Source organism: Lycium barbarum, chromosome 5, assembly GCF_019175385.1.
Source record: "Lycium barbarum isolate Lr01 chromosome 5, ASM1917538v2, whole genome shotgun sequence".
Taxonomy (NCBI): Eukaryota; Viridiplantae; Streptophyta; class Magnoliopsida; order Solanales; family Solanaceae; genus Lycium; species Lycium barbarum.
In genome coordinates this window covers 39,262,002-39,275,849 of record NC_083341.1, presented here as the reverse complement: position 1 = coordinate 39,275,849, position 13,848 = coordinate 39,262,002, and positions in this window count along the sequence as shown.

Sequence of the window (13,848 nt, the reverse complement as noted above, 5' to 3'; positions counted from 1 at the left end):
ATCAGAATGGGATTCTCAACTGTTCAGAAATCATATTGTATAAATTACACAAAAATAGCCATAATATACATAAAACAATAGTTCAGAAGTTTTTGGAGAACATCGGACCAAAACAGATGTATTTTAAAATCGTACCGGGAGTATCGGGCCTTGTGGGCCCACCTCGGACCCACCCGAGACTACATACGTAAATTATTGATAATTGACCTTATGAGGTCACCCATACTCATTCGGAAGTGTTCCGACTCCGTTTGGGGAAATTTTTGTGCAAAATCTCACTTTAAGGACAATTTGTAAGAAAATAGGTTCAATTGAATTGAAGGAATTGGAGCGGTTTTCCGTCTCGAATTCCGGGGAACGGAGTCGGACTTAAGGCTCGCGGTCAAGCCTACCACATCCAGAACATGCCTAGGAACGTAGAGAAGTGCTTCACATACCTCGATGGCGCCTTATGCTCGCTCGGCGTCAATCCAAATTTCGTCCAAAATCTGGAAATGGTCAAGTTTACCATTTGGTTAGTTTCATTCTTTCAATACTCTAACTTTACACATAATTGCCTACCGAAATTTCGGCAGCATTTCCTCTGTATATACGACATCCCCGAGACTTAGCTCGGCTCAACTTAGCAACACAACAACCCAGAGGAGACATCCAAACAACAACAAACATCAATAAACACTAAATCATACGCTATGGCATTATTAGCCACCCTTCGACACGACGAATCATCTTTCGTTTCAAGCTTACATTTCCAACCAAAACTTATTATTTTCATATCCATTATCCATCAAAATCATTACGACACACATCGGAGGAATCCATAACATGTTCACATAATATTCACAAGATATTCATAAAATTCACAAACATTCAACTTTCCATCAAGTCACTACTTTTCCAATCCCTTCCTAACTTTCAACATGCAAACTCATCAACACATTTTTATATTCCAAGTTCATTGTCATAAGCATAATTTGCCTCTTAACACTTTCATTTTCACTTATACACAAATCATAACAAAGTTCAATAATTTCCTTCAACAACTTAATAACCAATCTTCCATAACAACACAATTAACATGCTAACAAGATTCAATTCACCTTAACTCAATTAGCATACAACCAAAAATCAAATTCATATTTCATATCAAACCTAGCACCACACGGCCACCTCCCACACTTCCAATTTTTTACTAATTCATTCCACTTTCCTTTCTAATATAATTCCCATCATATTACAACTAGATTACAACAAGAATTCAAGCCATTAAAATCATGCAATTTCATGTACATATTCGGCCAACACACCCCTAGTTCCAACACACAAAATTTCCATGTTTTTCATTCATTCACACATACTACAACATACATATACCATTTATAACACAACAAAATCATGAAATTCTCACCTTTCTTCAACCCCTTCACTTGGAGATAAAAATTGTTTTCTTGCCCCAATATTTATACCAACTTGTAGAGAATCTTGTGCTTAGCAATAATCTCTCAAGAGATGAACTCTTTAAACCAAAGGATTGGCTCCAAATTTTTTTTTTCTTTTCTTTCTTTTTCTCTCCAAAACCCGAAATGCTCTCCTCTTTTGCTCTTGATTTCTTTTGATTTTTTTTCTTGAACCTTCTTAAGATAAGATCACATATATAATGTCACATGGTGATTAATTATTCACCATGGACTTGGGCTAAAGTGAAGTGGCCGGTTGGGCCTTCCCAATTGGGCCTTATCTTATTTTATTTTTTTTTGAGCCCAAATTGTTGGCTAAAAATGGTAATTCATGGACCAAGTTTTCCAAAATTCCAATTTTGGCCCTTGGCCTCCTTTCGTAATTCCACACCAAGGTATTCATAACTTACACATTCATGCCAAGTAAGGTCCAATTGTGGCCTTATTCATCACAAGTCATTTTATCTTGAATTTTCCGAATGAACAAAAATGTCGGATGTAACACCCTCCCCCCCTTTAGAACATTCGTCCTCGAATGTTAAATTGACCTTATGGGGCGCCATACTACTCCGGGAGGGTTCTCTTTATAGTCGTCCTTTGCTTACTTTCCGATATGGCTTCTTTACCAACATATGGGGTAATTTTTTTTTTTTTCACATCACAGATTCAGATGCCTTCATAATATATCTTCTCGTACCCCACGCAATCGTCGAACCATAAGCTATATTCTTGTAACTGACGAACGCTTTCCAGACGTCATAGTCCGTATCATTTCTTGTTACACTCCGGAGATTTCTACCACATCAATATAATCCCACTTCATACCAGACACTTCTTACCAACAGATTCAGGACTGGAACCGGACGCATAGAAGCATATCGGACGGATTCGTAATCGGAAGCAGACATGCCAAACTATGGCGGATAGATTCATAATCAAAAGAAGAGATACGGAAGTATGTCAGACAGATCTGAGATCAGAGTCAGATGTATAAAAAGGTATCGGACGGATTTCGAAATCGGAATCAGGCTTACAGAAATGTATCATACAGAGTCACACTTAGAATCAGACATGTGGAGATGTATCAGACAGATGCGTGATCAAAATTAGACGTACAGAGGTACACCAGACGGATTTATATCCGGAGTCAGAAATACAGAGGTGTGTCAGACAGATTCGTAATCGGAGTTAATCGTATAGAGATATGTCAGACAGGAACGTATTCAGAATCAATCATACAAATCGTCTTGGGTGTCGCTTATCGACTTTTTCAAAGTTTCTGCTTACTCGCTCTACTTATCTCTCTCATTCCCTACTATCCATACTCTCTTTCCTTTTACAACCATCGCCATACCAGACTAACTTATGATGTAATTGGGCTTTTTCTATCCCCTGACAACACTCGGGTCGTCGCTGACTGTTATCCAGATTCGCTAAGTTTTCCGAGTGGTATCGCACCTTTCCTTTTTGCCCATTTAACCCGCGTCGGTCTGTGTGGTATCTGTAAAGGCGCTAATTACTCCATACATTCTCTTTTCCTTTAGATTACCCCAAGTTTTCATTTATATCGGTCATACCTACACTTGAGCAAAACTTTGCATTACTTCCCAGGGGGTCACCCATCCCAGAATTGCTATGGCCTGAGCACGCTTAACTCCGAAACTTTCATGCATTTCGACACGTTAGGGCTAATATAATTTCGTCGATTGCCCCTCACGACCTTTGTCACGTAATTTTAGAGTAAATCGGGGTCTTCGCAGATTTTCTGAAAAAGTTTGGTAGCGGGTCCCACCCCCGGCTAAGTCATACCATTACCATATTGCTTTTCTGAATCTCGGTATCCACCAAATTAACATTTATCTTACTATTTCCAATACCCAGAAGTATAAGATCACGTAATTCAGCAAAATACAAACTTATCCATACATACATTTCTCAAAAAGGATTGGCTGGCGTACTTGGGCGTGCACTCGAAGACGCTCCTGGGTCCTGCCGGCCGGTTAAAGCAAACACGCGGTTTGATGGACCGCTGTAACCAGAAGCTGCACCACGTCCTCTGCCACGACCCGCTGGCGCTGGTACTGGTACCGGTGCTCCTCGCCCCGCAGGGCGCATGGCCGCTGAAGGAGAAGATGAGCCTGCAACGGACCCAGCAGGCCGGGCTGAACCCGAACTGCCCTTAAGTGGGCACTCTCTGACTCGATGGTCTGGGCTCCCACAAAAATAACAAGCGCCCGTAGCGCGGTAACACTCCCCCGGGTGGGGCCTCCCACAATAAGAACACGAGGGTATGGGTGGCCTCGACTGACCGGGACCTCTGGAGCTCTGTCCTGCGAACTGTGGGGGCGTACTGTAGGCTGGCTGGGACGAATACCTATTTCTCTGCCGCTGGGAAGGCTCGCTCTGAAATCCCTCTGAATACCTAGCCGATCTGGCTCTCTTAGGCTGGCCCCTGTCGTAACCCCTATCAGGCCGACGTTCCCTACGTCGGTCCTCCATGCCCTGGACGTGTGCCTGTACCCGGGCTACATGCATCCCTGGCTGAGCAGCCACAGCCAAACAACCATCAATCAGATAAGAGTCCAGTCCCATCACATACCTGTGCACCCTGTCGGCCATCTCAGCTACTATGGTGGGTGCATACCTAGCCAATGAATCGAACTCTAGGCTGTACTCGCGAACACTTCTACCATTCTGTCTCAAGTTCAAGAACCGATCGACCCTAGCTCTTCGTAGCTCTGGTGGTAGAAAATGGTCAAGAAAGGCCTTAGTAAATTCGGCCCATACCGCTGGGGGAGCATCGTCACCCCTGGAGAGCTGCCAAGACTCATACCAATTTGCTGCCACCTCATATAATCGATACGAAGCCAACTCCACAGACTCAGTCGGCGAAGCCTTAATCAGTCGTAGTGTGCTCTCCATCTTTCTAATGAACTCCTGGGGATCCTCCTCAGGTTCTGCCCCGGAGAATTCTGGAGGATTACATGTCAGAAACTCACGAGCCCTGGAGCTCTCGTACCTATCCGCACGACCACCCCCAAATCCATGCCTGCGAACCTGCTCCGCCATCAATGTGGTCAATAATTGAACCGCATCTCGCATGGCCCTACCCTCCGCCCCTGCCTGTGGAGCTGGAGGCTCGGGCACTGGAACCTCAGGGGCTTGCGGTGGAGCCGTCTCCCGATTAGCAGCTCCTGCTGCTCTGATATCCTCCGGCAAGGGGGGTGTAACAGATCCAGACGACGGGGGCACATCCTCAAGTGCAGGGTGCAAACTGGCCCTGGTAACCCTCGGGGCCTGGCTGGTCTCTCCTGCCTCAATCCTGGCCTTGCCCTTCTGGGCAGCTGTTGCCTTCTTCGGAGGCATCACTGAAACATAGCAGATCGTTAGGAGAGGTTCATCCTACTAATACAGTTCTATCGCACGATCTAAAGATCCAAAGAAGGGTAACATCCTAAATGCCCTGTAGCTTCCCGTTTATAGATGTGGTGCACAACACATCGATAAACAAGACTCTACTAGACACGGCCTGTAGACATTCCGAGGACTAACCGCTCTGATACCACTTTTGTCACGACCCAAACCCCGTGGGCCGCGACTGGTACCCTAACTGGATACCCATACGTACCTATCTGATCGAATTCGAATCATACAAATTTTTTTTTTTTTCGTTTCAAAACAGAAGTACGGAAATAGGCCGATACAAATACGGCACGCGCGCAACCATACGTATATATACATATATACCTGAACATACAGACATTTACAAGTAAGCCGATAAGGCTAACATACAGACGAAACCCGTAACCCACACATCTATCTACAGGCCTCTACAGACATACAAAATCATATGGCGGGACAGGGCCCCGCCGTACCCAGAATATACACACATACGGAGTACACAGAAGACAGAAAATATATACCAAAAGATATGCTCCGGGTCAAAGGAGCTCTTCAAAAAGCAGAGTCGGAAACCTACGCGGGCGGCGTATCACCTGGTGCGTCTGTACCTGCGGGCATGTAGCGCAGCCCCCGAAGAACGGGGGTCAGTACGGAAAATGTACCGAGTATGTAAAGCAGAAACGTAACAGATATAAACATAGTCCGAACTAGAGTCACAGAAATATAACGGGCAAAATCATAAGTCAAACTAACGGACAGAGTTATGATCCAGACAGACATATAGAATCGTGTTACACACAAATGAACAGAATTATAGTTCGGACAGACAGACGGAATCATAGTACGGACAGACGAGCAGAATCTGAATCCATACGGACATACAGAAGCAGAAGCCATACGGACATACAGAAATAGTCGTAACACAGACGGACAGACAGTAGTATGACGGACAGAATTATGCATGCAGAGTAGCACGGAGTCATACAAAATCATACAAAGGCGTGTGCTTTATAAATACAGATGGCACACGCATATATTCATACAGATCCCGGCCCTGTCTGGGGGCGCGGTAACAGAACCCGGCCCTCTTAGTACGGGACGCGGTGGACAGACAGAATCAAATCAGATCATATGCCATCCTGGCCGCCATCCCCATACACAGATCATACAGACATACAGATCCCGGCCCGTACGCCGAGGGACGCGGTGAACAATGCAGAGAATTATGCACGATAACAGAACCTGGCCCGGGTCGCAGTGAAAGAATGCATTGAGACAGACACGAATTGATAAATGAGAAACCACCTACCTACAGACTCAACATACAGACTCGATCAAATTGAAGGGTGCCAAACGGCGAGCCAAAATCAGAATATCCAGATAGTATGCATAGTACGCGCCTATATCCTAGTTGGGAAGGCACGACAGATTATTATCAGAATGGGATTCTCAACTGTTCAGAAATCATATTGTATAAATTACACAAAAATAGCCATAATATACATAAAACAATAGTTCAGAAGTTTTTGGAGAACATCGGACCAAAACAGATGTATTTTAAAATCGTACCGGGAGTATCGGGCCTTGTGGGCCCACCTCGGACCCACCCGAGACTACATACGTAAATTATTGATAATTGACCTTATGAGGTCACCCATACTCATTCGGAAGTGTTCCGACTCCGTTTGGGGAAATTTTTGTGCAAAATCTCACTTTAAGGACAATTTGTAAGAAAATAGGTTCAATTGAATTGAAGGAATTGGAGCGGTTTTCCGTCTCAAATTCCGGGGAACGGAGTCGGACTTAAGGCTCGCGGTCAAGCCTACCACATCCAGAACATGCCTAGGAACGTAGAGAAGTGCTTCACATACCTCGATGGCGCCTTATGCTCGCTCGGCGTCAATCCAAATTTCGTCCAAAATCTGGAAATGGTCAAGTTTACCATTTGGTTAGTTTCATTCTTTCAATACTCTAACTTTACACATAATTGCCTACCGAAATTTCGGCAGCATTTCCTCTGTATATACGACATCCCCGAGACTTAGCTCGGCTCAACTTAGCAACACAACAACCCAGAGGAGACATCCAAACAACAACAAACATCAATAAACACTAAATCATACGCTATGGCATTATTAGCCACCCTTCGACACGACGAATCATCTTTCGTTTCAAGCTTACATTTCCAACCAAAACTTATTATTTTCATATCCATTATCCATCAAAATCATTACGACACACATCGGAGGAATCCATAACATGTTCACATAATATTCACAAGATATTCATAAAATTCACAAACATTCAACTTTCCATCAAGTCACTACTTTTCCAATCCCTTCCTAACTTTCAACATGCAAACTCATCAACACATTTTTATATTCCAAGTTCATTGTCATAAGCATAATTTGCCTCTTAACACTTTCATTTTCACTTATACACAAATCATAACAAAGTTCAATAATTTCCTTCAACAACTTAATAACCAATCTTCCATAACAACACAATTAACATGCTAACAAGATTCAATTCACCTTAACTCAATTAGCATACAACCAAAAATCAAATTCATATTTCATATCAAACCTAGCACCACACGGCCACCTCCCACACTTCCAATTTTTTACTAATTCATTCCACTTTCCTTTCTAATATAATTCCCATCATATTACAACTAGATTACAACAAGAATTCAAGCCATTAAAATCATGCAATTTCATGTACATATTCGGCCAACACACCCCTAGTTCCAACACACAAAATTTCCATGTTTTTCATTCATTCACACATACTACAACATACATATACCATTTATAACACAACAAAATCATGAAATTCTCACCTTTCTTCAACCCCTTCACTTGGAGATAAAAATTGTTTTCTTGCCCCAATATTTATACCAACTTGTAGAGAATCTTGTGCTTAGCAATAATCTCTCAAGAGATGAACTCTTTAAACCAAAGGATTGGCTCCAAAAAAAAAAAAATTCTTTTCTTTCTTTTTCTCTCCAAAACCCGAAATGCTCTCCTCTTTTGCTCTTGATTTCTTTTGATTTTTTTTCTTGAACCTTCTTAAGATAAGATCACATATATAATGTCACATGGTGATTAATTATTCACCATGGACTTGGACTAAAGTGAAGTGGCCGGTTGGGCCTTCCCAATTGGGCCTTATCTTATTATTTTTTTTTTGAGCCCAAATTGTTGGCTAAAAATGGTAATTCATGGACCAAGTTTTCCAAAATTCCAATTTTGGCCCTTGGCCTCCTTTCGTAATTCCACACCAAGGTATTCATAACTTACACATTCATGCCAAGTAAGGTCCAATTGTGACCTTATTCATCACAAGTCATTTTATCTTGAATTTTCCGAATGAACAAAAATGTCGGATGTAACACTTTCCGTACGTTCTGTACCAGTTATGATTTTGTTTCTGTAATTCAAGTTTTACATATTCAGTACATATTTCGTACTGACCCCCTTTCTTCGGGGGCTGCGTTTTCATGCCGCGCAGGTACCGACGACAGGTTTGCTGATCCGTCCGTCTAGGATATCTTTTCTGCCATTTGGAGCGCTCTCTTATTCAGAGCCATCTTTTGGCATAGTCTGTCACTTCTATATATGTATATTCTCGTTCATGGGTACGGCAGGGCCCTGTCCCTTTATATGATTCTGTCGGTCTGTTTAGAGGTCTGTGGACATGTTTGTAGGTTGGGGTCGTTCTGTACGGATGTGTGTATATGTTGTGTTTGGGAGATTCCATTCGCCGCGGCCGCATATGTTTAAATGTTGCTTTGTTGGCCCTGTGTGGCCTTTGTTGGTATTTTATGCGTGCAGGGTATATTGGATAGTCCGTAAAACGAAGGAAACTCTGCCGAAATTTTTCTGGAAATTAGTTAAATTTGAAACAAAGCCTTGTCGGCTTCTGCTATATACTTGAATGCGTATGATAAATGTGTTTGGTTGCCCAGATCGGGCACTAGCCACGGCCTACGGGGTTGGGTCGTGACACATAACCTGTCTCGACATCGGAGAACTCCGTCTTCCGAAATGTCAAATGATGACTCCTCCTTTTGAGGGAGTGTATCTCTATACTGCATTAGCATGGGATCCTCATATTGTCGCTCTTCTACTTCCGCTACTAACGATGAAACTGCTGAATTCTGAATAATAGCTCCACTGCTACCGGAGTCCACCACTCGGACTCCTAGGCTAGCTAACTGCTGAAGATCGCGGGCCATCTCTTTCTTTTCTGGTCGTACATCACTTAGACTTCCCATCGACCTACGGCTAAGAGCATCAGCCACAACATTTGCCTTTCCGGGGTGGGACAGGATTTCGACGTCATAGTCTTTTAGCAACTCTAGCCATCGTCGTTGCCGCAAATTCAACTCTTTCTGCTTGAAGATGTACTGGAGACTCTTATGATCTGTATAAATATCCACGTGGACACCATATAAGTAATGTCTCCATATCTTTAAAGCATGGACCACCGCGGCCAATTCTAAGTCATGGGTAGGATAATTCTGCTCATGTTTCCGTAATTGTCTAGAAGCATACGCAATCACCTTACCATTTTGCATCAATACACAGCCTAGCCCGACTCCTGAAGCATCACAATAAATAACATATCCTTCCGATCCTTCTGGAAGTGTCAAGACTGGGGCTGAAGTCAGTCGGTCTTTCAACTCTTGGAAACTACGCTCGCAAGCATTTTTCCATTGAAACTTAGCTGACTTCTGAGTCAACTTGGTGAGCGGTGCAGAAATAGAAGAGAAATCCTCAACAAATCTTCTGTAATAACCTGCTAAACCCAAAAAGCTACGAACCTCCGTAAGGGTCGTGGGCCTTGGCCAAGTCTTCACTGCCTCAATCTTTTGGCTATCCACTAGAATACCGTCAGCTGCAATAATGCGGCCCAGAAATTCCACTGAGTTCAACCAAAACTCACATTTGGAAAACTTCGCGAATAACTCTCGAGCTCGAAGAACTCCAAGGACAATTCGCAAATGATCCACATGTTCTGCCTTGGATCTAGAATACACTAGGATGTCATCGATGAATACAATCACGAATCGATCCAGAAAAGGCCTGAATACATTGTTCATTAAGTCCATAAACACTGCCGGTGCATTAGTTAGCCCAAACGACATTACTCGGAACTCGAAATGGCCATATCTTGTTCTGAAAGCTGTCTTAGGGATATCTTCCTCCCTAACTCTTACTTGGTGATACCTGGACCTCAAATCAATCTTTGAAAACCATTTGGCACCTTGCAATTGATCAAATAAATCATCAATCCTCAGGAGGGGATACTTGTTCTTAATCGTCACTTTATTCAATTGCCGATAATCAATGCACATTCTCAAGGAGTCATCCTTCTTCTGGACGAACAATACGGGTGCTCCCCACGGGGATGAACTAGGCTGAATGAAGCCTTTTTCAAGCAAGTCTTTCAATTGCTCCTTCAACTCTTTCAACTCTGCGGGTGCCATCCTATAGGGAGGAATAGATATGGGATTAGTGTCTGGCAACACATCAATCGCAAAATCTATCTCTCGCTCGGGAGGAAGGCCTGGAAGCTCTTCCGGGAACACATCCGGAAATTCGTTCACTACCGGAACTGACTGAAGGGTCGGCAACTCAGCTTCTACATCTTGAACTCGCACTAGGTGATAAATACACCCTTTCGTGATCATCTTCCTTGCCTTTAGACAGGAAATAAACCTACCTTTTGGTGATGCCGCATTCCCTTTCCATTCTAAGACTGGTTCTCCCGGAAACTGGAAACGAACCATCTTCATTCGGCAATCAACATTGGCGTAACAAGAAGCCAACCAATCCATGCCCATAATAACGTTAAAATCTACCATTTCTAGCTCATGCAAATCAATCATGGTACTACGATCACAAATCACAACCACACAATTCCTATATACTCGGCTAGCTATTACCGAGTCACCCACGGGTGTAGACACCTCAAAAGGTTTGATAGACTCCAGCTCAATTATAAATCGACCCACAATATATGGAGTAACATATGATAATGTGGAGCCCGGATCAATCAAAGCATATACATCATGAGAGAATACCGATAATATACCTATGACCACATCAGGAGAAGACTCAAGATCTTGGCATCCAGCCAAAGCATAAATACGGTGCTGAGGACCGCTAGTACTGGGAGCTCTGCCTCTACCTCTACCATGGCCGACTGGCGCATGTGAGCCTGGCCCCGTAGGGCGTACAGATGCCGAAGATCCGGCTACCGACCCTGATGGCTGGGTCCTACCTCTACCATGTACTGAGGGGCATCACGCATAATATGGCCTGGCCGACTACATGAATAGCAAGCGTCTGAACCTGATCGGCACTGACCCCAATGCAACTTTCCACACTGAGAACATCGTGGTACGGGTGGCCCTGGCTGGCCTGAATCACCTCTAAACTGAGACCCCGAATAACCCTGACTCGGCTCGAAACGAGTAGATTTGACAAATCTCTGCCCCGTGAACTGTGGAGGTGTACTGGTCATAGAATAGCCTGAATGGCTGGGAAACTGCTGTCTGTGTCCGCCCCTGGACTCGCTCCTCGAACCCGAAGGTCTGGCCCTCTTGTTATGGCCCCTATCCTGCTCACGTTCATTTCTCCGTTGCTGTAGGTGTTCCTCTAATTCCTGAGCATGTGCCTGAATGCGTGCAATATCCATGCCATCCTAAAGGGACGCAGTCAAACATTTATCCATCAAGTGTGCCCCTAGGCCTTTCACAAACCGGTGCACCCGATCGCCCATATCCGCTACCATGGGCGAAGCATACCTAGCCAAGGAATTGAAGCGGAGACTATACTCTGTAGCACTCATGCTACCTTGCCTCAGATTCAAGAATTTATCGGCCCTAGCACGCTGAACTTCTGGAGGCATGTAGTGATGGAGAAAAGCATCGACAAACTCTTGCCATACCGGCGAAGGTGCATTGGCTCCCCGCGAATCCATCCAAACCGTATACCACTGGATTGAGACATCCCTCAATCTGTATGACGCTAGCTCCACCGATTCGGTGTCTGAAGCATGTATCAACCGGAGCGTCCTTAGCATACCATCAATAAAGTCCTGGGGATCCTCCTCCAGTTTCGACCCAAAGAATTCAGGGGGTTTCAAAGCAATGAAGTCACGGGCCCTTGCACTAACAGTCCTGTCACCTTGCCCTGCGCTTGGCCTCTGAGTCTGGGCCGCAACCAACTGAGTCAACAAATTAATGGCCTCTCTCACATCTTGGCCTGAAGCATTCGGTGGAGGAGCTGGAGCTGGGGCTGAGACACCCACGTGCTCCTTAGTAATAGGCACTGTCTGGGAGGACTGAGATTGAGCCGCACTCTGGGACTCATCTTCCTCTACTACTGGTGGCGGTCCTCTTTCAGCCCGCTTTTCTGCCACCGTCTTGCCCTTTTGGGCTGCTGTAGCCTTTTTCTTTTAAGGCATCTCTGAAATACACAACACACGATTTAAGAACAAGAATTTCTTACATCATAGCTCTATCGCACGATTCTTATGAAGAAAGGAGGTCATATATTCCTAAGATGTCCGCAGCTTCTCGTTTATAAGTGTGGCGCGCAACACACCCTTAACCAAGACTCTACTAGACACGGCTCGTAGACACATCCTAGGACTGAACTGCTCTGATACCACTTTTGTCACGACCCGACTCGGGGCCGCGACGAGCACCCGGTGCTAACCCACCCGAGCACCCTCTTAGCTTACTCTTATACTTACATCTAGGTGAGCCACATAATTATACATGCATTTCCATTGATTCGTCAACTAGTCCCATATGGACAACCGCACATTTATATCATCATAGGCATTTATGATACATCAATATACATGGGCCAACGTGGCCGACAAAATGATATACAAAACATAGGCCGACAAGGCCAAACACATCTACCCACACACACACACGTCTACGAGTCTCTAAGAGCGTAACATATCACATTAACGGGACAGGACCCCGCTATGCCCATAATTATATACACAAAAGAATGAGTACCCAAAAGATATGGCTCCGAAGGAAATGGAGCTCTCTATGAAATCTCTGAATAGGCAGCTAAGGATCAAATCTGTCTCCCTGCGCACCTACGGGCATGACGCAGCGTCCATAAACAAAAGGACGTCAGTACGAAGAATGTACTGAGTATGTAAAGCATGATCAACATCAATATAGAAGCATAATAGATATCATATGAAGATAGCATAGGAGGGGAGACAGTAATATCATCATCATGTCGCTTACTTGAATACATCGTCGTTCGTATCCCATAGTAATACTCGTACCATACTTGTGCTCATATTCGTATACATGTCCTTATCCGTATTCCTATACATAGTCTTTTCACATTCATATTCATATTATATACATAGTCATTTCATATACATAGCATTTACATAGCATACCCGACCTCATGGGATCGGTGTCTTATACATACTTGGCCAACCAAGGCTCAAGGTCATACATACCTGGCCCTACCAAGGCATCAGGGTTATCCGTGCCCTTTGCAGAGGTGTGCGCGCGTTTCGTAATCGTATACATACTTTATACATAGTCATATACATATAGTCTTACCCGGTATCATAAGCTCGGGGTCTTATTATAGCCCTTCATAGGCACACATACACATATATCGTAGCTCGTAAGCATCTCTAGTCTCATTTTACTCTCATCATCATTTATATCCTCATCATTATCGTTACATTTACATTATAGACTTACTCGTCATACGAGGAACGTAGTATAAGCATAGTACATATCAAGGGTCGTGAGCTTATGAGCTCGGAATGTCAACCATGTGAAGACAACATACTCATATAGAGGAATTTAGGAATTTGGCCAAGAACCATGCCTTATGAAAGAAGGGTTAGCCTTACATACCTTTCCGTCGAACTATTCTATGCTTGCACATTCCCTTCCAATGCTAGCGTTTATACCTTCATT